General features: G+C 46.5%; 1 long non-coding RNA gene across 1 annotated transcript in view; it reads right to left on the bottom strand.

Moving 5' to 3' along the window:
- Positions 1-1,268: 1,268 nt before the first annotated feature.
- LOC134944909 (uncharacterized) overlaps positions 1,269-27,374 on the bottom strand; it is a 139,410-nt gene continuing 113,304 nt past the window's right edge. Inside the window, exon 3 of the long non-coding RNA XR_010181981.1 lies at positions 1,269-1,919. This is a non-coding gene — a long non-coding RNA (uncharacterized LOC134944909). The remainder of the gene's footprint in view (positions 1,920-27,374) is intronic.

Genomic DNA, 27,374 nt, shown 5'->3' with positions numbered 1-27,374 from the left:
CTGTCCAGCAACCCCTCCCTGGACGGCTCCTTTATCAGAATATCATCCAGGTACAGAATTATGTTCACTCCCTGCTTGCGAAGGAGAAACATAATCTCTACCATCACTTTGGTGAACACCCTCGGTGCCGTGGAGAGACCAAATGGCAGGGCCTGGAACTGGTCGTGACAATCCTGCAGTGCAAACCGTAGATAAGCCTGATGAGGTGGCCAGATTGGAATGTCAAGGTACGCATCCTTGATATCCAGAGCCACAAGTAATTCCCCTTCCTCCAGACCTGAGATCACCGCTCTCAGAGACTCCATCTTGAACTTGAACACTCTTAAAAACGGATTCAAGGACTTGAGGTTCAGAATTGGTCGTACCGAACCATCCGGTTTCGGTACTACAAACAAGTTGGAATAGTACCCCTTGTTGTGCAGATGAGGTGGAACTGGAACAATGACTCGAGCCTGTACCAGTTTTTGGATGGCCTGCTGTACAGTTATACTTGCCTCTTGTGAAGATGGTGAGCCTGATTTGAAGAATCTGTGAGGTGGAAGGTCTTGGAACTCCAGTCTGTAGCCCTGGGAAATAAGATCTATGATGTCAAACAACACAAGTTTTGGACCTGTATAACACACAGTGCGCTTAGAAATAGGAATACTGATACGTCCCTTTTCAGAGGAAATCACATTCCGGGTCCTTCTTCTGATAGTAAATGTTCGGGATGTATACCCCAATATGAAAAGATAAAACAAAAAACAATACAATGTGTAGTATGTTCTAAAATCTTAAGGAGTAATAAAGATGGAAGTATAGGCTTCAGATGCTGTTCAAAGGCGTACCCCACTCACACAAAGGATAGAGTAGATATGTACATCAAGGTATCTTTAACCAAATAGTGCCCTACTCCCTTTAGAAATCCAATTTGGTGTTGTACATTCTCTGCAGTACAGACCAGTTAAGTGGTGTTACCAAGGAATAAACAGCTTACAATGTTTTGAAAAAAGCGTATCCCAACACTCACAGCAAGAGGAGGCGAAATAAACACATCAAGGTATCTTTATATAGAGGATTATTCTGTGCAGTACACAGCGTACCCAAACTCACAGTTTGTATTGTAATGCTGCTCCCATAAAGGTATCTTTACACAGCCGATGGGGTTCTTTGTACAAAGGACTGAAGCACTCAGATCCGTGGTTTATATCATAGAAAATTAACTATTTTTATTGGCTTGAAAAATCCATAAAATTCCATAGAAAACAGCACATTACAAAATCCCCATCCAAGGTAAAAAATGGAACCAACATAAAAAACACATGCAAATTTTAAAAAGATAAAAAAAAGGATTAGAAATGGATCAGCTGGATAGTATGAAGCTACTCACACTCCTGTGTCAACGCGTTTCGGTGAATAACCTTTATCAAGACATAATGGAGTGTGTAGTAGCTTGATATTTATACTGCCACTGACCAGTTGATGTGAGGCAGGAAATGACCTCACACACTTATTTGGATTCAGGGTCAGATTTTTTCCAATACTTAGTCGTAGTGTAAAGTATATATTACTATATTACTAAAACATAAAATAACATCATACTTTAGTCACAATAGTAAGAAAAGAAAACAGAGCACAATTTCATATAAATAACGCTAGCTGGAAGTCCCCGTTTCCAAAGTGATCATGGGAAATGTAGTCCGTCTCCCGGGCGGTCCCGCCGGATGTGATGTCATCTGGTGGACTTAGTAACAGGATGTTGTCATCAGATTTCATGGGTAACATAGTCCATTGCTCCCGTAAGACCGGAAGTCCCATCGGCAGGAAGTGACGTCATCCCATGCGTTCGTCAACGGGATGTTGTCAAACAAGTAATTAACAATGTTCTGGATATTGTAGTCCGTGGTATACATAATGACCGGAAGTCCCTTCAGCTATGACTACGATAGAAAATAGAGCATCATGGTAAATGTAGTTTTGGATTTGACAAAGAATAAACCAATTGTGAAACCGTTGTTATATGTTTCAATCAAAGGTGACCATATACAATATTAACCTCTAATAATTGTTCAGATTCAAAACACATAGGACAAGAATAACAGTATGGATAAAAATGGCAAATGAATACTACAGGAACCATTTTAATTCAAAGTCACAATTCAATCCACATGGACTGAGGGTATTATAATTGTAAATGCAGTTCATCTCTGTTTTTGCTAAAAGTGAAGCTGTATTAGCACTTCTAATTGTTGCCTTAATATGCCTCAGTCCATAAAAGCCAGTGATATCGGAAATGGAGGAATTGTGCTGAGTCTTGAAATGTAAAGCTAGGGAATGACTCTCAAGTCCCTTCCTTATGTTCCTGATATGTTCCCCCATTCTAATTTTGAGGGGGCGAGAGGTACGACCAATATAAAACAAGTTGCACCTACATCTGATAGCATATATTACTTTCTTTGAGTCACATGTCACAAAGTCTTTAATATCGACTTTGATATTAATGGACACATTTTCAATCTTGTTGCTTCCTTCACTTTTTATATTCTTACAGCCAATACAACTACCACATCTATAAAAATTGTGTTTTAAATGTGGTGACATTTATTCTTTGGGCCTGAACAACTGAGCTGCTTTGCGCCACATTAGTACACTCTCCCAAAAAACCCCTTTCTGTCAAGATCTATGATGTGACTGAAGAATTTTAGTCGGGCTCCCACCTGACAGTCCTCCAGGCATCGCGGTCCACCGTCATGCTGAAGGCTTTGAGGAAGCAGAGCCTGAGCTCTGTTCCTGAGCACCTGCTGTTGCTGGTTTGTGTGGTTTACCTCTTGCACCTCTGGAAGACGTAGAGGCACCTCTGGATTTTCCCTTAAACTTGAAGCTGAATAAGCTTTCCTGGCTGGGGGACCTGCGAAAGGAAGATACGTAGACTTACCCGCAGTAGCTTTGGAGATCCATTTGTCTAGTTCGTCTCCAAACAAGGCCTCTCCTGTGAATACCAGACCTTCCACGCCTTTCCTGGAGTCCGTATCAGCAGTCCACTGGTGTAGCCACAAGCCCCTGCGTGCCGACACTGCCATAGCGGTGGTGCGTGCATTAAGCAAGCCTATTTCTTTTATGGCTTCCACCATAAAGTTTGCAGAGTCCTGTATATGCTGCAGGAGTAAAACAACATCCCCCCTAGCAGGGCCGGTGCTAGGGTGTTCGGCGCCCCCCTGCAAACTATAAATTTGCGCCCTCCCATAGTCTTTTGGCACGCGCCGGGAAAAGGAGTGTGGGCTCACAAGTAAGGGGCATGGCCACACAATAGTACCCCCATTTAAAATGACGCCACAATGTAGCACAATCTTATTCCTCTTATACATAATGCCCCACCCGTAGTAGTAGCGTCATATGTAATGCACCCCAGTAGTAGCATCCTTATACATAATGCCCCCCAGTAGTAGACGCGTCCTTATACGTAATGCTCCCCCAGTAGTAGTGTCCTTATACGTAGTGCACCCCCAGTAGTAGAAGCGTCCTTATACATAATTCACCCCTAGTAGTAGTATCGTCCTTATACGTAATGCCCCCCCAGTAGTAGTAGCGTCATTACGCGTAATGCCCCCCCCTGTAGTAGTAGCGTCCTTATACGTAGTGCACCCCCATAAGTAGAAGCGTCCTTATACGTAATTCCCCCCTAGTAGTAGTATCGTCCTTATACGTAATGGCCCCCCCAGTAGTAGCGTTGTTTCACAAAATGCCCCCCCTGTAGTAGTAGCGTCCTTACATGTAATGCCCCCCCCCAGCAATAGCGTCATTATACGTAATGCCCCCCCAGTACTACCATCCATAAAGTGCGCGTACACAGACATACCTCACACACACACACACACACACACACACACACACACACACACAATTTACACATATATACACACCCACCATATACACACACACACACACACACACACACACACACACACATACACACCCACCATATATACAAACACACAATTCTCTCTCACCCTCTACTTACCTAAGCCAGTCTCCCTCGGTACAGCAGCCTGGTCCGTGTAGCTCCGCCCCCTTCTGGCCGTTTAGCTCCGCCCCTTCCGTCCCGTTTAGCTCCGCCCCCTTCCGTCCCGTACACAGCCGCTGTGTCACACAGGTGAGGGGAGGAGAGGGAGGAAGCTTTCATGCTGCAGGCGGCGCTGCCAGTGCCTGTCATACAGTGACAGGCACAGCAGCAGCAGCAGCAGCAGCAGGGGGGGACAGGACGGCGCAGCAGGGAAGGGATGCAGAGCAGGGGAAGCGCCTCTCCGTCCCAGCGCCTCCCTGCACTGCATCCCTTCGCTGAGCGGGTAGCGCCGGGCCTGCCCCCTAGACAAGGAATCTAACCCCTCAATTAGGTTACCTGACCATTTAGCAATGGCTTTTGTGATCCACGCACATGCAATAGTAGGTCTTTGGGCCAACCCAGCAGCTGTGTACAATGGCCCTCATTCCGAGTCGTTCGCTCTGTATTTTTCATCGCATCGCAGTGAAATTCCGCTTAGTGCGCATGCGCAATATTCGCACTGCGACTGCGCCAAGTATCTTTGCTATGAAGAAAGTATTTTTACTCACGGCTTTTTCATCGCTCCGGCGATCGTAATGTGATTGACAGGAAATGGGTGTTACTGGGCGGAAACAGGCCGTTTTATGGGCGTGTGGCTGAAAACGCTACCGTTTCCGGAAAAAACGCAGGAGTGGCCGGAGAAACGGGGGAGTGGTTGGGCGAACGCTGGGTGTGTTTGTGACGTCAAACCAGGAACGACAAGCACTGAACTGATCGCACAGGCAGAGTAAGTCTGGAGCTACTCTAAAACTGCTAAGTAGTTTGTGATCGCAATATTGCGAATACATCGGTCGCAATTTTAAGATGCTAAGATACACTCCCAGTAGGCGGCGGCTTAGCGTGTGTAACTCTGCTAAATTCGCCTTGCGACCGATCAACTCGGAATGAGGGCCCATGATTTGAGTGTAGTCTCAATTTTACGATCAGCCATATATTTTAGGGAGTCTGCACCAGGGACAGGCAAAACTATTTTACATGACAGCCTAGAGACTGATGCGTCCACTATCGGTGGATTTTCCAATTTTTTCCTATCCTCTAGGGGAAAAGGAAACGATGACAGCAGCCTTTTAAGGATTTGAAATTTCTTATCAGGATCAACCCACGGTTCTTCAAACAGGGTATTCAATTCCTTTGACGCAGGAAAAGTGACTGAGGACTTTTTTACATTAAAATAAGAGTCCTCACACTCCTCTGACACCTTATCAGGAATTTGCAGAACATCTCTAATAGCCTCTATAAGAGCCTCTGGGGGTCATTCCGAGTTGATCGTAGCTGTGCTAAGGTAGCACAGCTACGATCGTTAACTCAGACATGCGGGGGATGCCCAGCACAGAGCTAGTCCGCCCCGCATGTCAGTGCCGCCCCCCCCCCCCCCGCGCACAAATACAAAAGCATCGCACAGAGGCGATGCCTTTGTATTTGAGGAGTAACTCCCGTCCAGTGCAGCTCCTGCGGCTGGCCGGGAGTTGTTCGTCGCTTCTGTTGGCCGCAGCGGCTGCGTGACACATCACGCAGCGCCCCCCCAACGGTCCGGCCACACCTGCGTTGGCCGGACCGCTCCCCCTAAACGGTGACTTAAAGCCGCCGTTCAGCCCCCTCCCACCTAGCGACCGCCTCTGTCTCAGAGGCGATCGCTAGGTAACGAAAGCTGCCATGCGCCAGTGCACTGCGGAGCCGGCGCATGCGCAGTTCTGACCAGATCGCTGCTCTGCGACAAACTGCAGCGAGCGATCGGGTCGGAATGACCCCCTATATTCCCTGTGACAGAGTAGCATCCCCCCCTCCAAATCCACCTTGCCCTCCTCCATGTCTGACCCGTCAGCGTCAGAGTCAGACTGCAGAATATGGGCCAGAGATCGTTTTAGCGGACAAATGGGAGTGGATTGAGACGCTGGTTTGGGGACTCATAATCTCATCCACAGTCTGTCTTAAGTATTGTGTCTCTTTCTCATTGCGGGATAGCTTTGTAGAAATATTTGAGATCATTCCCTTAATGGAACTAACCCAATCCGGTTCAGCCCCGGGAAGGTGCACTGCCCTGATTACCCAGTAGTGAGCCCCCTGGTGAAGAGGAACACTCTGCTGTACAAGAAACACACTCTTTGCCTAACATAATGTACAGTAAATGTGACAGCACACACACACACACACACGAAAAGGTTAAGCACAATTAACCAACAAAGAGCCCTTCAGGGAGACAGAGTTATTTGGAGCCAGCCCCCACTGCGACCCTCTCGCTAATGCAAAGCTTAGCTGGGTCGCAGACTAAGTACCCTGATAGGGGACTTAGTACACTAATATTCGCTCCCCCCCTACTATGACCCCTTGGTACTGCTGAGGTAATCTGGAGTCTCTCCGGAGGAGCTGCGCGTCCCTGTCAATCAGCGTCTGTATCCACTGCAGAGGGAAAATTGTGCTGGTGAGCTGCTGGATCCGCTCATAGTGAAGGCCCCGCCCCTTCAATGTTGCTGCGCAGTCTTCCCGCTTTTTTTATACTGGCTGAGGTAATCTGGTGCTTAAAATGGAGAGAAATCCTTTTTAAGGCTGTTTTTGCCAGTGTGGGTACTGTGTACAGTGTACTGAGATGCAGTTGTGTACTGTTTCTGGAGACGCATTCCGCCCCGGTTAGAAGCCATGCGTCTCCATACCCTCATGCCGCCATAATGGCTGGCGACCCGCTAGTTGGGACGCCGGCTTAGTACTATCCACTCTCCTTTCTTCTGGCTCTGTTAGGGGTGGCGGCGTGCTGCGGGAATGTACGCTCGCCGTGGTGGGGCTTGCGAATAGTTCCCTCAGGAGCTCAGTGTCCTGTCAGCGGAGAACGGGACCATTAACCGTTCAAGAGGTTGGGCCGTTCCCCCCCCCTAAGTCCCACGAAGCAGGCAGGCCGGTGCCAACCAGCCCTGCCTGAAAATTACAAACATATAAAATAAATAAACTCAGTCTGGTAAGAGGGGCATAGAGGGAGGAGCCAGACCACACTTTCAAATTCTTAAAGTGCCCATGGCTCTTACCGGACCGTCTATAACCCATGGTACTAAATGGAACCCCAGCATCCTCCAGGACGTAAGAAAAATCAGTGAACTAAAATAACTGACAGAAACGGAGGTGGGAAGACAAAAACTGTTGTGCACCCAAAAGCCTTGGAATAGCAACATTGATAACAGAAGGAAAAAGTTTAACCCATCTCGCAGTGGAATTGTAATTAAATAACTGAACATAAAGGAAAACAAAAACGACACTCGGCAGACACTTCATGGGTGTGTTGGAAGAGCTACTAAGTTACTAATTATTTTTAATATGTTGACAATTACATCCAACTCATTGATAACTAAATAACTGGAAAATGTAAACCCAGGCAACGCCAGATACTTCAGCTAGTAATAATAATAATAATAATAATAATAAAAATTATAGAAGTAGTAGTAGCAGTGTGTGCAATCAGTCCTACCAGGCAACATTTACCAATTGTACAATAGACAGGGTTATTACAAAACAAGTTAAAGACAATTTGGATGAGAAGAGCCTAGCATGCTAAAACATTATTGTTAAGGAACATCAGCTTGTTAGATTATGGCAGGTAAGCCCCCAGGGACCACCAGTCCCTAAGCAGGGGCTTATTTCTCTAGCAGGTGATCCAGCACTGGTTATTCTTGTATAGCAGGCTTTTTCAACCAGTGTGCCGTGGCACACTAGTGTGCCGCGACCAGTTGCAAGGTGTGCCGCGGAGCCAGAGCAGCTTCCTGCACCTTCAGAATGAACGGTTGGCCCGGGTTCTTCTTAGAGGATCAGTTGTGCTCCGGCCATGACCTATGACTTGAAAACAATGTGATATCATAGGTCACGGCCGCCGCGTCTCACCACCCAGCCAGCCCACCCGCCTGCATACATATCTTCCAGTTCCCGCCTGCATACACAGCTTTCCTTGCCCACCCACATCCACACCTGCCCGACCGCCTGCTGCTCAGTATTCGCAGAACTCCACTATGAACAACCCCTGCCACTGAGGGACAGGGAGGAGGACATCTGATAATATTTGTTATTTTATTTCTCCTGTGGGGAACAATAGGATTTCAATAGGATTTATGGGGGAACAATGTGAATAATTCATGTGGGGAGCAATAGGATTTATGTGGGGAGCAACATGATTTATGTGGGGAGCAATGTGGTTGTTTTTTCTGTGTAGGCCAATGTATGTGTGTGGTGTTTTTTTTTTTTTTTTTTTTACTGTGAGGGCCAATGTGTGTGTTTTGGTTTTTTTCTGTGGGGAACTGATGGTGTGCCTTGGCAATTTTAAAATATTGTTCGGTGTGCCGCGAGTAAAAAAAGGTTGAAAATCTCTGTTGTACAGTATAATACCAACAACAGCACTGCAATTGTTTTTACCAAGTTACAGGATCATCCATTTGAGTGCGCCCATTGAAAGGACACATTTGAAAAAACAATTAAAAACAGCCACACCCACTCTTTTGCATACGTGTGCCCAACTAAAAAACATCAGTAAAGTAATGGTGTGTACACACAGTGAGATTTTTTCTTCCGATTTTGACTATATAGTCAAAATAGTAAGAAAAGTTAGTGCAGATCGCAAGGTGAAAATCACCGTGCGATCCCGGTTCGATGCCGTTGCACGGTCCCGCGCGGTCAGCATCGCAAGAATAGACAGACTGCAGGAAAGTAAATTTTGACTCTCTCTATAGAAGAGATAGTCAAAATTGACACTTAGCCAAAATCGCACATAGTCAGTATCACAAGCACATAATGAGTGTGCTTGCGATACTGATTATGTGCCGACCTAGCCCCTGTCGCATAGTGAGAATCGGGCATAGCCCGAATCTCACCGTGTGTATGGGCCATAAGGGTCATCCTTTGCCTGTGACTAATCGCTGACCATCTCTTTTCATAGCCCAGATTTCTGTTCGCATGTTTTGAAATTAGAGGTACCGCGGGATCTCAGCATTTTTTAATAAGACCCTTTCTCCAGATATAATGCAACAAGCTTGTTCTGTTCAGATTAAATGAAATTCAAAGAATACTCTATGTCCCCAATTTTTTCTTTTTTTTTTTCATTTTGTATATAATTCTAACTGAAAATGACAGGGCTGTACATTGTGAGAAAGGGTAAAGAAAAAGTCAGAAGAATGTAGGGGGATTAGGGTGTGTGATGGTTAGTGGGGAGGGAGGATCTGTGTTCCCCGTTCCAAGCAGCTAACAAGGCGTAAGCTCAATAATCACAATACATTGCACCTGGGAGGGCAGATGAGCGGGTGCCCCGGGCGCAACGGGAGAATTCTCTGCCTATCTGCATCCAAGCGGACTTAAGTTCATCTGAAGGCTCAGCAATCTGCTGCGTGGCCTGAAGCAGATGTATCAGAGATCTCCAGAGTCCATTATTCTACCTATTCTAAAGGCTTACTGATTGTTTTCACAGAAAATGAGCTATGGAAATTACATTATATGATTGCAGACTGTATGTCTCCGCTATCTGGATCCACAAAGATCTACATACATGTTACACATATATAAAAATACAACATATTAAGTATAGGAACAAAACAAAAAGATCTGTGATCTAGATCTAGTTGATGATTTTATCTTTCTGTGCGTATCTCCATGAAACATAGAGCAGAATTTAGAACTAGAGGCTGGGATTTGAGCTGTCAGGTATGTACAAGAACTGATTTACATGGGGGCATTGATGTAACAGTCCTTCTTTAAGACTTCAGTGGCTGCAATAGTTGATATGTACTTCCAGGGATAGCCCTATGTTTTGGAGATATGCCCTTGCAAATTTTTGGCAATCCTTGTCCGATGCCTGACAATCTGTAATAAGCTATTATATGCCGTGACCTAGGTATATTTTCTGGTTGTGTTCCTTGAGTACCAATTTCCGTGTTTTTTTACCTACATTATAAACCCTTTGCCTTTTATTGGTACCTACATATTCCTATATGTCATTTTTCTATACCTTGCTGTCTGTCTTTTGCTGCCTGACTACAAGTTCTTGGTTTCCACTTGCCTTTCTTGTTCCCTAGCTGCCCTACATGGGTTACCTTCTTAAGATCTGATGGTGGTGACAACCAGTAAGTCTTCTTCTTTACAGAAAGGGGGATACTCTACGTGAAGAACACTATAAACGCTGTCAATCAAATTTTTGAGCTATTTTGGTCTTACATTTGTTTTGCCATTTGTAACAGAAGATCTTGTGGTCACCTTGTTCATGGTTATCCAAATATCCTGGTCACAAGATAAGTTAGAGAATCTTACTTATGACAGATGACCTGTATGGCCAGCTAGGAATTGGAATTGGCTAATTTGGTGAGGAGCGAAGCAGCAGAAGGCATTATAATTATGAGAGAGTTAGGATTTGGAGGTACAACATGAGAAACAAGGATCTTCTATTTAATAAAGAGGTCTTCAGTGAGGTTTAGAAAGCTCCTGTACTGTAGCTCCTCTTCTGTCCAGAGTCCAATGCTAGAAATCCAGTGGTATCAGTTTTCCCTTCTACAGTACTCTTCACCTTTGCAAACTCCAGCCAAATCTTATGGACAATTAGAGCAGTGTAGAGACAGGTTCCTGCAAGTGTTGTTTGTAGTACAGTATGTATGCAAATGCCACAGAAAGAGGTAAGTACCCTGTTACAGAATCATAGTTAGGGCATGAACAGGCCTGAATAAGATCACCTTGACTCCCTAAATGGGCATGAACTGTGCACTAAGAACATCCTAGTTTAGTCTCCTGTTATGTACGAGAGATCCAAAAATTCCCAGGCATTCTCCCAGACTCCAGCATGAGCAGACCACCCTCTCGTATCCCATCCACTTCACCCGTGAAATAGGTGAGGCTGGACTGTAATGGCGCGATGCGCATCATCATAGAACAATGCAAAATGCTGGGAATTGCTGCACGTTTCATTTAACGGTGGGGCCATGTTGACTTTAATTGCATCACCACTCTCCATGCACCTGTGCCTTGCCTACGGGAACATAAAAGGGAGTAAATATGACTAAGAACCTCTTATTATTGGCATAACAATATGGGTCAGGGTCCGGGTACAGTAGCAGACTGGGCTTGAAGCAGTATTTTTACTGTTTTTATCAATCACATCCATTCACAAACACAATCCGGCAAAACTTGGCACAGGCTGATTTTGAGAAAGCAGCATGTATAGATTGGTGCCGAAACATGGTATCTAAGGGGGGAATTCAACTGGGTGAGAGGTTTAGCATGGTAAAACACCCCACATGTGCGCGCTCCCGAAACCTGTGGTATCCAATTGGTTGTGTGTTTTCAGAGCTGAAAAACCTGCAGTGCAAGTAAGAAAAGAAAAGAAAAACAAGAGTATTTATGTTCTTACCTGTTTAAATGCTTTTCTTCGCGTCCATAGGAGGCACAGGGAACACTGGAGGGAACAGCCCTGAAGAGGAGAAAGTCTGGGCACCAAATGGTTACTATTTTTTTCCCCCAGCAACTCCAGACTCCCTCTCCACCATGCCCCGCCCCCAGCCACTGGCCAGACAGTGAAGTTAGAAAGCACACGGCAGGAGCAAGGAGAAGGAAGACCGGCACACACTCAGGCACCCGCAAGCCAAGAGCGGCAGGGTGCACACCCTGTGCCCCCCATGGGCGCAAAAAAAAAAAAGGATTTAACCAGGTAAGAACATAAATTCTCTTTTCTTCTGCTGTCCACTAGGAAACACAGGGAACACTGGGATGTCCAAAAGCTGTCCCTTTATAGGCGGTGACACCCGTGAGTTGTGCTCTGAACCGTACACCCGAAAGCTGTGTCTGAAAACACAAAGGTGTCAAACGCGTAAAAAACTAATAAAAGTGTGAGCAGAAGACCACATGGCTGCTTACAAAACTGCTCTGCAGAAGCACCATGCTGAGCTGCCCGAGAAGTCCCCACTGACCTGGTCAAATGAGTCGTCATCGTGGCAGGGGTGTCACGCCCGAGTCTGACTCTGACAGTGGAGATCTCAGGCGTAGGGGCTGACAGGAATGTGAACCTGGGAGCTTTAATTAAGTTCTTGTACATTAACCTGGATGTGGTGTACTTGAGCGTAGGCCCGAAGGCGTCACCAGAATAGAGGAGAATGTAAAATAAAATAAGTATTTTTATTCAGCACACAAGATGGTACAGATAGCGGCAAATGGTAATAGACTCAATAATCCGTATCACAGATAATGCAGAAACATAGGCATAGGAACTGATGCAATGCTGTAGCAAATGTAACATCGATGGCAAGATGTAATATCAGATGTAGTGTAAACCACTGTTGAAATCCCAATATAAATGAGCACACAGCAGCAGACTTAGCTGCTGTGTAAACCAGTGATGAAGTCCCAGTATAAATGAGCACAAGGTTACTGACCACTGGAGATAGGAAGGTTACCGATGATACTGGATTTAGGTACAGAGCACCACTGTAACTAGAGATCGATGGTAAAACACAGATGGAGCTAGAGATCAATGGCAGAACACTGATGGAGGGGAGTATCAATGGCGGAACACCGATGGAGCTAGAGATCGATGGCGGAACATTGATGGAGGTATCGATGGCGGAACACCGATAGAGCTAGAGATCGATGGCGGAACACCGATGGAGCTAGAGATAGATGGCGGAGCACCGATGGAGCCAGGAAGAGCTGCAAGCTGGATGGAACTCAGGTCTCAGGGCAGAATGGGAACTCCTGGAGCAAGGTAACTTGGAAGCAGCTAAGAGCAAACAACCATACAGGGTATGACTATCATAGCACTGGCGATTAGGCAGTCCTTAACCAGCATTCTTATAGCAGCCAGTGTGCGGGGATTGGCTCGGACAATCAGCTGGACAGCAGGATGCTCAGGATAGGCTCACTGGGATCAGGTGACCAGACGCACCCATGTTTGGTTTAGGAGGGAAACTGTTTGTATCACATGTGGCTGCAGCCTAGCAGCAATGGCGACAACATGGAAACCGCGGGTAGCTGAGACTGTGAGTCAGACATGATGGGCTGACAATGTTGTATAGCCGCGGGGACAACGGCACCGGGCGACCTCAGAAACAGATGCAGGTCTGCCCCACTACGCAGTGGACGCAGACAACGCTGATAGCAAACGGACCTGGAGTACAGTTAGAATGTTTGTTTTGTTATCCGGACTGTGACAAGGGGCAAGAAGAGCAGCAGCAGAGTAGGCGTGGCGGATAGTCAAGTGGAGCCATCTGGCCAAAGTCTGTTTTGAAGCCAGCCAGTCCTGTTTGTGAACATCATACAAAACAAAGAAAGAATCCGGTCTTTGGACCTCCCTGGTCCTGTCCACATAAGTCTGGAGAGCCCTCACCACATTAACAGAGGCGAAAGACGGTACCACTATCTCCTCAATTGATGTGAAAACGAGAAACCACCTTGGGTAAGTAACCCAAGCGAGTTCTGAGGACTGCCGGATTCATATGAAAAGACAAAAAGGGAGAGTGCCAAACTAAGGCACTCAAGTCAGACACCATCCAGGCCGACACAGGGGCAACTAGTAAAAACTATTTTCCACATAAGCCAACAAATGTCCGCTGAATAGAGGGCTTCAAATGGAGTCGACTGGAGAGCCTTACGAACAGGTCCCATAGAGCAACAGTGTCACAATCCTGACTGTATTTCTCATGTTTTGTGACTTACCTCTGCTTACTCTGCAAACAGGCATCTGCTTCACATACAAACTGCAGTCTTGATTACCTGCTGGTTAGCACCTGAGCAGGAATTCCACTGTGTGAGTAATTGCCAGGATCCAGTGTTCAGCAACAAGGCTCCCTGTTCACACCCAGCTTGCAGTAAAGTCTTTACATGCTGTTACTGCATAGCTCTCTCAGCAGAATGTCTGCTTCCTAGTGTTTGGGCCTACTAGGCCTCAATCCACATTAGAGCCTAAGCCTGTAGTACTGCTGTGACAAGTCCTGACCACCTGACTGCAGCACAGACAATCATGTGACTGTCTGAGCCTCCCTGCATCACCTGATCGTCCCTGCCAATCCCTGCACACTGGCTCCTATAAGAAAGCTGGGTAAGGACTGTCTGATCGCCAGTGCTATGATTGTCATACCCTGTATGGATGTTTCCTCTCAGCTGCTTCCAAGTTACCTGGCTCCAGGAGATTCCATTCTGCCCTGAGACTTGAGTTCCATCCTGCTTGCAGCTCTGCCTGGCTCATTAGTGTTCTGTCATCGATCTCTAGCTCCATCAGTGTTCCGCCATCGATCTCTAGCTCCATCGGTGTTCCGCCATCGAACTCCAGCTCCATCGGTGTTCCGCCATCGATCTCCAGCTCCATCGGTGTTCCTCCATCAATCTCCAGCTACATTGGTGCTCTGCCACCAATATTCAGTACCATCGGTATACTTTCTCCAGTGGTCAGAAACATTGTGTATTCCTTTTATATTGGGACTTCGTCAGTGGTTTACACTGCAACTGCATCTGCTATTGTGTGCTCATTATATTGGGACTTCATCACTGGTTCACAATGCATCTCATATTACATCTTGCCATCGATGTTACATCCGCAACAGCATTACCCTTGTTCCTGTGCCAATTTTACTGCATTATCTGTGATACCGTTTATTGAGTCTAATACCATCTGCCGCTATCTGTACCATCTTGCGTGCTGAATAAAAGACTTTTTTATTTTATATTCTCCTCCATTCTGGTCACGCCTACAGCCCTACGCTCAAGTTTACCATATCCTGGTTAATGTATAAGAACTTTATCAAAGTTCCCAGATTCACATTCCAGTCGGCCCCTATGCCTGAGATCTCCACTGGTCAGAGTCAGACCTGAGGCGTGACAAACCGGAGGAACAAACGGTGGATGTACGTGCAGAATGTCTTGAAAGGAAGTCCGGACGTCTGGCAAGAGAGCAAGCCTGTTGCTGAAAGAGCACAGACAGGACGAAGACCTGGACTTTCAAAGACCAGAGCTGGAGGCCCAAATTTAGACCCGCCTGTAAAAAGGAACGGACTCGAGGAGCATTGTACTAATGACCCTCCTGGAGAAAACTTTTGCTCTTAAGACGTCTCAATAGCCACCTCCTCAAAGCGAGTCGGGCCCTGTGACAGGAGATCTGGTTGAAGAAGCAGACACAAAGGACCGCTGACTGAAAGACCCAGGAGTTCGGCGCACCACACCCATTGAGGGCAATCTGGGTCCACCAGGATCATTATGCCGCCTTTCAGTATGGATTTGCGAAGCACCCGCAGGATCATCAAAACTGGTAGTGAGATGTAGAAGAGTGGGAATGTCAACAGCACCACCAGAGTGGCTACCAGGAGAGCTCCGGGATCCCTGGTGCAGGAACAGTAACTCAGCAGCTGATGGTTGTGCCGAGACGCCATCATATCGATGTCTGGAAGGACCCAGTGGCTGACCAGTAACTGAAAGACTTCCGGATGCAGAACCCACTCGCCGGAGTGCATGTTCTGGCAGCTTAGGAAGTCCACCTCCCAATTTTGGTTGGCAAGAATGAACACCACCAACAGAACCGGAAGATGATACTCTGCCCAGAAGAGGATGCGACATACTTTCTTCATGGTGCCACAGCTGTGAGTCAGCCATGGTGGCTGACGTAGGCAACCACTGTCGCATTGTCTGACTGCACCTTGACCGGACATCCTTGGAGGAGAGGCTGAGCTAAGCACAGATCCTTGTACACTGCCCTGAGCTCCAGTACATTGATCAATAGCTTGCTCTTTCAAGCTACTCACCATTCCTGGAACGTCTGCTGACAAGAAACTGTCCCCCACCCCTGAAGACTTGAGTTGGTGGTAAGACCCAGTCCTGGATTCAAAAGAGGCGGCCCTTGTCCTGGTAGGACTGGTGCAGCTACCACGAGAGAGAGAGTGGCAAACCTCCTGCAAGTGTGTTATGAAACTTCAGCATGATTACATAAACCCCCTGGAGCCATAAGGGAAGGTCCTCTGCATACAACAACCGCCATTACTTGGACGTCCTATCCCTGTCCAGCAGGTGAGACAACCTCTGCAAGGACAGTGCAAATGACTTCATCCACGCAAACTCCACTGTGGACACCTGCTCTTGTGGACCACTAACTGCGGGCACACACGCCTCTACAGTAGCAGGAGGGGCTGATGCGGTAGCTGCAAGCTAGTCCACTAGCCGAGACATTACCTGAGTCAATACCAAAGCCCAAGCTGGTGCCTGAGTGGACGGAGTGTAGCCGCAAAGCGATGAATACAAAGGTCATCATTGTCTAGGTCCTGGGGAGAGAGAGAGAATGTTAACACAGACTCTACAAGTGCATGATACTAGAGCACCCACATGCTTGGGAGCTTTGTTCTAGAAAGACATAGTAAATGCAAACCAAGTGTGTCCCCACACACAAAAGCTGAGGCAGTGGTGTGTACCGTAGAGGAGTGCTAGAGTGGTCGCACACTCAAATACAATACGTGGGCCGGCTACTGAAAGATAATACATTGCTCAAAAAAATAAAGAGAACACTAAAATTACACATCCTAGATCTGAATGAATTAAATATGCTTATTAAATACTTTGTTCTTTACATAGTTGAATGTGCTGACAACAAAATCACACAAAAATTATCAATGGAAATCCAATTTATCACCCCATGGAGGTCTGGATTTGGAGTCACACTCAAAATTAAAGTGGAAAAACACACTACAGGCCGATCCAACTTTTATGTAATGTCCTTAAAACAAGTCAAAATGAGGCTCAGTAGTGTGTGTGGCCTCCACGTGCCTGTATGACCTCCCTACAATGCCTTGGCATGCTCCTGATGAGGTGGCGGATGGTCTCCTGAGGGATCTCCTCCCAGACCTGGACTAAAGCATCCGCCAACTCCTGGACAGTCTGTCGTGCAACATGGCATAGGTGGATGGAGCGAGACATGATGTCCCAGATGTGCTCAATTGGATTCAGGTCTGGGGAACGGGCGGGCCAGTACATAGCATCAATGCCTTCGTCTTGCCGGAACTGCTGACACACTCCAGCCACATGAGGTCTAGCATTGTCTTGCATTAGGAGGAACCCAGGGCCAACCGCACCAGCATATGGTCTCACAAGGGGTCTGAGGATCTCATCTCGGTACCTAATGGCAGTCAGCCTACCTCTGGTGAGCACATGGAGGGTTGTGCGGCTCCCCAAAGAAATTGCCACCCCACACCATTACTGACCCACTGCCACACCGGTCATGCTGGAGGATGTTGCAGGCAGCAGAATGTTCTCCTTGGCATCTCCAGACTCTGTCACGTCTGTCACATGTGCTCAGTGAGAACCTGCTTTCATCTGTGAAGAGCACAGGGCCCCAGTGGCGAATTTGCCAATCTTGGTGTTCTCTGGCAAATGTCAAACGTCCTGCACGGTGTTGGGCTGTAAGCACAACCCCCACCTGTGGACGTCGGGCCCTCATACCACCCTCATGGAGTCTGTTTCTGATCGTTTGAGTAGACACATGCACATTTGTGGCTTGCTGGAGGTCCTCTGCCTTGGTCACTGCTTCCCATGCACGAGTTCAGGATTTTGCCCGTGCTGCACCCCTTCAGTGGAATGCGCTCCCCCGCTCCATTAGACTCTCCCCGACCTTGCAAAGCTTCAAACGGGCATTGAAAACCCACCTATTCATCAAAGCGTACCCCTCCAATGCATAACCTAGTCCTTAGGCTGCTCCTCCATCCCCCTGCCCCATGCCTTGGACATCTCTGCTTTGCTCGCATACCACCATCAGGCTTCTACCGGCTTGCACCTCATGTCATCTGTCTGTTGCTCCTCCCCACTAGATTGTTAGCTCTTCAGAGCAGGGCCCTCTTTCCTCTTGTCTAAACCCTCTTCTTGACACATTTCACTCAGCGACCATCTTTACCTGCTTTCTCTCCTGCTGGTAAAGGCTCATCTCTATCTATGGCTGCCAGCCCCAAGTAGTACAATGATTACTCCTTCGCTACTTACATCTAAGCTGTATTATGTTTTGAGAATTGTGTTGCTCTTTGTTACCTGCACTCCATTTTTGTTATTTATTTACTGTTATGCTAAGTTTTGTCTCCCTGTACTGTCCTTTGTACGGCGCTGCGAAACACTTGTGGCGCCCTACAAATAAAATGTAATAATAATAATAATAATTTTGCAGGGCTCTGGCAGTGCTCCTCCTGTTTGTTGCACAAAGGCGGAGGTAGCGGTCCTGCTGCTGGGTTGTTGCCCTCCTACGGCCTCCTCCACATCTCCTGATGTACTGGCCTGTCTCCTGGTAGCACCTCCATGCTCTGGACACTACGCTGACAGACACAGCAAACCTTCTTGCCACAACTCGCATTGATGTGCCATCCTGGATGAGCTGAACTACCTGAGCCCACTTGTGTGGGTTGTAGACTCCGTCTCATGCTACCACTAGAGTGAAAGCACCGCCAGCTTTCAAAAGTGACCAGAACATCAGCCAGAAAGCATAGGAGCTGAGAAGTGGTCTGTGGTCACCACCTGCAGAACAACTCCTTTATTGGGGGTGTCTTGCTAATTGCCTATAATTTCCACCTGTTGTCTATTCCATTTGCACAACAGCATGTGAAATTGATTGTCAATCAGTGTTGCTTTCTAAGTGGACAGTCTGATTTCACAGAAGTGTGATTGACTTGGAGTTACATTGTGTTGTTTAACTGTTCCCTTTATTTTTTTGAGCAGTGTATAACTGTATCTATATATATATATATATATATATATATATACAGACAAGGCAGTCGGCACTCAAAGGGTTAAATACCACAACAAGCCTCCGTGCCACGTCCGAAAATTATATGCACAACACCAAAGAAGAACGGCACTGGAGGCAATAAGTTCAGATATAATGCTGTGTATTGGAAGCGACAGCTGTTTCAGGGCAAAAGCCCTTTTCTCAAGCAACAACACCAAATGCTGGACAAAACAAACGTACAACACTTACCCCACCTAAATACCCGCTGGGGCGCTCACCGCCGCATCCTCTCCACGCGTCCCTGCTTCCGGAAACGAAGCCGCCGGGTCACTTCCGGTGAACGCGTCACCCGTTGTCATGGGGACCCGCTGCTTGCGGTTCACCACTCCACTGCTGCGTGTCACAGGGGGCCGGCTCTGCTTCCTCCTCAGCCCGGGAACCAACATTTAGAGAGGGAGGGCGATGACCTAATGCACCTCAGCCTAAACAAGGACAAACAACAATACACATAAATACCACATAGCAGAGAAAGTACAAACATATACAACATTATATGCAACAAAAGTGTGGTTACAAACTAGGAAAAGCCCAGATCCCCAGACCCACAAACAAGGAGCCTGTCTGGTCCCCGACCTGCCACCCGGGTAACCCCAAACTGTGAAACTGAGCTTACGCAAGCAGGGTGGTAGACGCAGCTAAAACAACAGCCAGTGTATTAATAAAAGCTATTTATGCTAAAGTCTAGAACCGGGCTCATAAAAACTACATGGACTCAGACATCAATGGTACTATATTAATATGAAATGCTTAGCTATAGACATACTGCCTAGCCAAAAACATTCCAATTGATTTTGTCGTTCAGGCCACGTGGCCAGAACGTGTCCAACTTCAAGATCCAACGGGTCTCCTTTTCCAATAAGACCCTGGCCCTATCTCCTCCCCTCATGGACAATGGTACATGTTCTATGACAAAATATTTCAAAGAGCTCAAGGAGTGGCCCGCGGTCTTGAAATGCCGGGCCACCGGCTGATCTACAGGTTTACCTTCCAGGGTAAGCTTGATGGCAGAGCGGTGTGCTGCCATGCGTTCCCTAAACTTGCGTGTTGTCTGCCCAATGTAGTACAAACCACATGGGCATACTATAGCATACACAACAAACACAGTACTGCAAGTAATCACCTGTCTAATGGAGAATTTAAAATCCCTATGTGGGTGTTGGAATTCTTTACAAGATACCATATAATTACACGTTGCACACTTGGGGCAGCGGTAACACTCCGGGGTTTTTTTTTGTACATTAGAAACAGGAAGACTACCCATCCCAGTAATGTCTGTTCTAACTACTTTATCGTGTAAATTAGCTCCTCGCCTGAATGCAGCAATAGGTGTGATATTTTTAAACGATGGCAGTTCCGGATCCGACGCCACAATTGGCCACAGAGCTTGTGAAGCCCTGCAGATAATCGGACTGGCTGTTGAAAAATCAGTGGCCCAAGGTAAAATATTGCTGGAATCTTTTTTTGCTGGATGCAGAAGCTGATCCCTGGACATCTGCAGAACCCGTTGCTTTTGTAACTGCAGAACCGTGCCTTCATACCCCCTGTCAAAGTCGGAAAAATATCATGCTACACGTTGCCATATATTCACCTCATGCGCTTGCCCGCTGCACGTGCACATTCTCTCCCGTGCGTGCGGATACTCACAGCTGCGTGATGGCGCCCTCCTCGGCCATGCGCTCGAGCGCGTGGTATGTGCATTTACGGTAGAGTTTGTGTGCGTCTAGCGGGCGACTCAATAGTTAAATAATAAAACCAAATAGTATGTTTTATAGATAATGTTCCCCTTAATAATGACTGTAAGTTTGTTTAATGTAACTGGTCGCTGGACAGAGGAATTCCTCATTGCATGATATGAAGGGTCAGACAGGGTTTGAGCAGTGGTGTTTGGTACCTAACTAAAGAACATTTTATTAGGAACAATCCGGTGCTGGTTGGGTAAAGATTAATCGCTCCTGCGTATAGTTATGGCCATTAGTAGTTTCTGGACATTTCCTATATTTGCAGTTCATTATCCATGCGGCGGGAATTCTGAGATTCCCTCCCACCTGAGCAGTTTGATATAGTCACAGCCCACCTGTTCAAACTAACCTATGACCTTTTGTTATAATGCGAGGAGACATTCCTGTGTCCAATGAACAATAAGATTGTAGGGCCCTTTGTATGACACTGTATGTTGTGTATATAAGGGTCACTGTCCCCAGACCGGCCAGTACTCTCTCTCTTCAACATTTATCTATGATAATTGGAGGACTGGATTCCGGTTGTGCTTGCGAGTGTTCCCCGTATGGTATGTTTCTCTGTGGCCACTTTGTTACCCGTTTTAATGTTAGCCATTCATTCTTAGTCGATGTATTTGTGTTTGCGATCGTTCGCTATTGTGTATATTTTTTGTTTAGTTATTCTGTTAGATATTAATGTTAGCCTGTAGTGTATGAACTGTTCACTGTTTTAACTTTTACTTAGCTAAATATTGTTAGTAAAGGTGTTGGAACCTTAGCAAGGTATTGTGTGTTTATTACATTGCTGAGGGTAATCGGAGCATCTCAATCGCTCAAACAGCTAGCTTACAGACCAAGGTCAAACAGCATTATATCATTGCAGTATCTCAACACTAAGATTTACAGTATAAGCATACTCTGTGTAAGGTTTAAAAGGTTATTATCTGTGTGTACGCTCGCTGTGTGTATTCCGTACTCACAGCGCAGCGTGTGTACGTAACTAGCGTACCACGTGCGAGGTCTTTGTACGCAAATAGCGTACAAAGTGCGTAGCACGTGCACGAGGGACAGCGGCCATTACGGCTTCACAATATTAATAAATAGCTTGTGTTCTAAGGTAAATAATTAGCTTGATCAATTGAGGGCTCGTCCGTCCTCCACATATCTGCCACTAGCAAGAACAGACTTTATCTGTCAGCAAAGGGCGGGAACGCAGTATCCCTTCGTATCCGTATTGGTGGTGAGAGATACAGTGGTGCTGACTAGATAAGCGTCTGTTACGCTACGCTGTAGGAGTGCTGGGGTGGAATCCGAAACCGGAAGGTAGGAAGGTAAGAACAAAACGCTATTATCTTTTAAAACTGTTTATTTCTGTTTTGCGTACGCACACACACACGCACGCACACATCTACATTGTTGCAACTCACTCTCTTGTTGCCATTAGAACCGATTATTAGACACGTGCTGAGGAAATCTGGTGCTATTTAGTTGAGATTATAAAGGATAATTTTTAAGGGAATAATTGTAAAGGACACGCACACAGCATAGCAAATACTGTGTGGTGTACGGTAAGCGATTACAGTTGAACATCGTTTACATTTATAGAAGCGTGTTAGTTGCGTTGCTGTGGGCATATCTGGACTTTGTGCATACGTGTCTCGGGCAACGTGCGAGATTACGTACGCAACACAAAGGCATACGCACGTGGCGTGTTTACGCAACGGAGCGTACGGATACGCACACAGAGACTCAAATCACACGATAACATTGTTTTAGTGGGGGCGGTATAGTACAGCCACCTGAAAATAGCACAGGTTTGTTCAGTTTCCAAAAAGCTTAGTTAAAAGAGAACCTTTTTCTATTGCAATACTCAGGGATTGAACTACTGCCTGTATGAAAGGAATTTCTGTACAGAAAGACCAGTGCATATGAGTGAGTAGGAGTGAGTGTGGAAATAAAGGTATTATTTTGTGAACCCAGAAATCGGGATCCCGTCGGAGACCACATCAGGTGAGTGGACACTTGGTGGCGTGGGACTGGCTTGCCCGCGTTAACATTATACAAGGTAAAAGGAGCAAGTAGTATCCGCAGACAAAACGACTGCGAAGGTTTAAGCGCAGCCCGGGGGGGTTTGCGTATTACCCATATAGATTGAGCTCCGGCTGAAGGTTTCGCAGCCTAAACAACTGATTCCGTTGGTCGTACAGCGTATAAATATTAAGTTACTTATGCGCAGTGCGACTGGACCGCACGTAATTGTGTGCATTAGTTTGTTACCTTGATACCCATTAAAATTTACTGTGGGATCATAAACGCTATTTGTACATTCTAACGTGATTTGTGTAGGTTTTTGTTATTTTAAGGGAGTTTCGCTGTTCACTCAGGAAATCTCCAACAACCAATACTTACTGGGGAGGGTAGCATACTCCCACACGCCCCAGTAAATAGAGGTTACAAAAAGATCCCGCGGATTGGGTACGTTCAGTGGTGGGCACATTGCTGGAACTCGTACTGGCCAATTGGGGCGTAAAGTGAGTGAAGGCACTAGTTGAACTTTCACCGTCGCCTTACCGCGGGCAACTTGGTTTGTTTTGTAAGAATTTGCTGAGACAGCAATATCTGCAAACAATGGGGGCCAGTTGTTCAAAGAAGGGACGTCCAACAAGAGTTCACATTGGTAGTTGTTGGCCCAAAGGGTCAGCACGGTATATAATGTGTGAAAAATACGGATCACACACACAGGTATTTTGCAAAGAATGGGAACGAATGACAGAGGATGATGGGGAACAGTTTCCCCGGGTAGGCAGTTTGAACCCTTAGGTATTGCAGAATCTAAGAAAAAGGATAGGTCTAATAAAATCTGCAAAGCAGAGGATTAGACATTATGATTGTTTACAGGTATGGCAACAGGAAAGTGAAATACAACAGGAATTAGCTCAGAAAGCAAATTCAAATCCTGGTAGGAGTCTGATAGCAACGGCACCACCACCGTATATAGTAGGGGACAAAGTGGCTGCAGAGAATGACATGCGGGTGTACGATAAGGGTGCACTTAACCAATGTAGTAATGATAAGAATAAAATGAAAGTTAATGCAAATGTTGATACTAACGCTAACCCATGCAAGTTGTATCCCATTTTAAACTTCCCCCAGGAATACGACCAGCAAGATGAGCCCACTACGATTTCAGCTCTCTCTCTAGCGGCCACCATAAATGATACTTCAGTGGGCATCGCCCAACCAGTAAGGGTGGTATCAAAGGCACATAGTTCAGGGACAGGTGAGGTTGTATCTAGAGGTAAGTACGGCACTGTACAATATGCTGAAACTGTTGCACCACCCACTGTAGAATCAACCCAGAGTGAAGTAATTAATATTAATCCTGTTAGAGTGATAGCGGTCCCCAATGGGAAGACCGACAAAAACGGGGTCACACCCATCAGGAATATTGCAATGCATTGTCCCTGGTCCCGAGCAGAATTAAGAACAATTTTGTCTGAATTTCCTGATCCCAGAAAAGATTAAGCCGCATGTCAAAGGTTCATTAAGGACCTGGGTAACTCCACTGAACCCAACAACAAAGATTGGCGGACACTACTGAGGGCATGTCTGCCCTCTAGTATTGACCTTGTGAAATTTATATCTGACTGTAAATTAGATGAAGAAGTACCCCTTACAGATGAGTATAATCAAGATAATGTAACCAGAATCAATCTGCAGCTAGGAATATACTTCCCAGCTGTGGTAAAATGGAACAAAATTTTCTCCATCAAACAAATGGAAGGAGAAACTGCCTCTGAATATTTCCACCGGGCACTGGAGGAAATGGCTAAATATACTGGGATCGTGGAAATTGAGGCAAATGTACACCATAGAGAGGTAGCGGTGTCCGTCTTGATGGACGGTTTAAAGGAGGTATTAAGGAATAGGGTGCAAACCACTCAACCTAACTGGAGAGGTATGTCGGTGGCCGCCTTAAGAGAGACTGCTGTTGGGCACGACAGGAACATCACAAGACGCAGGGAGTCACAGAGTGATAGACTGATGGCTATAAGTATCCAAGCCCTTACAACAAGGCCGCCTCAGTCTAAATCTCAGACCCCTGGTGGTAAGCCGCATATGGTAAAATGTTACAATTGTAATAGGGAAGGTCATTTTGCACGTAACTGCACCAGTAATCCACACAATGCATGTAAAAACCCTAGACAACGACATGACATACGAGATTGGGATCAAGGACCGCAGAGACGGAGTTATGAGCCACACGCAGGGGAAACAAGAAGGTATCCCCCAAGAAGAGACTGGCAAGTCTCTGATAATTCCCATTTACCTCCTTCACAGGTAATAGCTGCCAGCGCAATGCAGGGAGGTCACCACGCACCATAGGGGCGAGGCCACACCTGTAGTCTGCAGCCAGTGAAATTAATTGCGAGCCTTGGAAATGAACCTGAGGTCACAATTGATGTAGCTGGAAAATCTCTAAATTTCCTTGTAGATACGGGGGCGGCCAAGTCAGTGATAAATTCGACCATGGGCATGAGAACCACTGGTAAAACAATTCCAGCCATGGGAGTAACAGGAGAAGTGCGACAATACCCTTTAAGCAAACCAGCAGAGATTACGATAGGGCCTTTGCATACCAAGCATTCTTTTCTGCTGGCTGCATCGGCTCCGACTAATCTCCTAGGGAGAGATTTACTGTGCAAAATGGGATGCGTCATATACTGTACTCCTGAAGGTGTGTTCTTGGACATACCCGAAAACCATGCTCAGGAAGCGCAGGATATGCTAGACTCCCCAACAAGATTAATGTCACACACTGTTGCTGTAAATAGGTGTCCGTCCAAGGTAGAGGAAATGATTTCCCAGATACCGGAATCACTTTGGACCAAGGATGGACAAGACACTGGATTGATGGCAAACGTAGCCCCAGTAGTTGTGCAAGTAAAAGATGGTAGGATAGCTCCAAAAATCCCACAATTACCCTCTGAAGCCAGAGGTGGAGTTAGGAGTTTACCCTGTAATAGAGCGCTTGCTACAACAGGGCATTCTGGTAAGGACGTCCAGCACTGCCAATAATCCCATCTTCCCTGTTAAAAAGAGTGGGGGGAGGGGTTACAGATTAGTGCAGGATCTAAGAGGGATCAACAAAATAGTTGAGAGTCAATTCCCCGTAGTGCCAAATCCAGCTGTCATCCTTATGCAAATCCCTCCCACTGCCAAATTTTTCACTGTGATTGACCTCTGCTCCGCCTTCTTCTCGGTACCTCTGCACCCTGACAGTCAATACTTATTCGCATTCACATACAGAGGAGTCCAGTACACTTGGACTCGATTACACAAGGTTTCATAGATAGTCCAAGTATTTTCTCACAGGCCCTGCATGATTGTTTACAGTCTTTCCAACCAGAGAGTGGATCAATATTGATACAGTATGTGGATGATTTACTGCTGTGTTCAGATTCACTGGAAGCGTCCCTGAGAGATACGAAACAACTCCTGTTTCATCTTTCAGACACAGGACACAAGGTTTCCAAGGACAAGTTACAATTATGCCAGACCCGTGTGAAGTATTTGGGACACTGTCTAACACAAGGACTGAGACACCTTACCGCTGATAGAATTCAAGCAATTCGTGACATGACCCTGCCACAAACCCAGCAACAGATTAGAACGTTTTTAGGAATGTGTGGGTATTGCCGTAACTGGATCCCAGGTTTTTCCATACTGGCCCTACCTTTGCAGGAGATGGTCTCATCAAGCAAACCTGATCGGATTTCGCACACAGACGAATCTGAGATGGCATTTGAGAGACTCAAACAGTGCCTAACGCAGGCACCGGCATTAGGTATGCCAGACTATGGGAAACCTTTTGAGCTGTATGGAACAGAGAGTGTTGGGTGCGCAGCAGGTGTTTTAACCCAGAAGCATGGTGATGCCAGCAGGCCGGTAGCCTACTACAGCGCCCAGCTAGATACGGTAGCGCGATCCCTCCCCACATGCTTGCGAAGTGTTGCAGCAATAGCATTGCTAGTCACAAAGAGCGAAGATGTAATGCTAGGACACAACCTCACAATTCATACACCACATGCAGTGTCAGCCTTGCTGAATTCGGCCCAAACCAGACATGTCTCATCAGCGCGGTTTACAAGATGGGAATTGACATTGATGGCCCCCGTAAACATCACCATAAGGAGATGCAGCGCATTAAATCCTGCAACGTATCTCCCAGGTGTGCCTGGACAGGCACAAAGGGTGGAGGATGAGAGTGATGGTGAAGGAGGATTTAATACAGGGGATGACACGCATGATTGTATGGAATATTTGACCCAAAATTTCACGGCAAGGCCTGACATCAGTGACAACCCACTGGAAGATGTAGATTTTACTTTCTACACTGACGGTAGTTGTCACAGACAGACGGACTCGGGAGACTTGTGTACTGGATACGCAGTCGTAGATGACCAAGGTACCATAGAAGCAGAACCGCTAGGCCCACCACACTCAGCACAAGTTGCTGAACTGGTTGCCCTAACCAGAGCATGTGAATTGGCTAAGGGCAAGTCAGCCAATATTTACTCAGATTCTAGGTACGCCTTTGGAGTACTCCATGATTTCGGAGCCCTATGGCGCCTCAGAAATTTCATGACGGCAGCTGGCACACCCGTAGCGCATGCAGCCCACATCAAAAGACTTCTAACAGCGATACAGGAACCCGACAGAGTGGCTGTTATCAAGTGTAAAGCTCACACATATAGCCAAGACCCGGTATCACTTGGTAACAGCCGAGCAGACGAAGCTGCTAAATCAGCAGCTAGTAACCCCATACAAACAGATA

Source organism: Pseudophryne corroboree, chromosome 7 (assembly GCF_028390025.1).
Source record: "Pseudophryne corroboree isolate aPseCor3 chromosome 7, aPseCor3.hap2, whole genome shotgun sequence".
Lineage (NCBI taxonomy): Eukaryota > Metazoa > Chordata > Amphibia > Anura > Myobatrachidae > Pseudophryne > Pseudophryne corroboree.
This window is presented reverse-complemented; position numbering and strand designations above follow the sequence as displayed.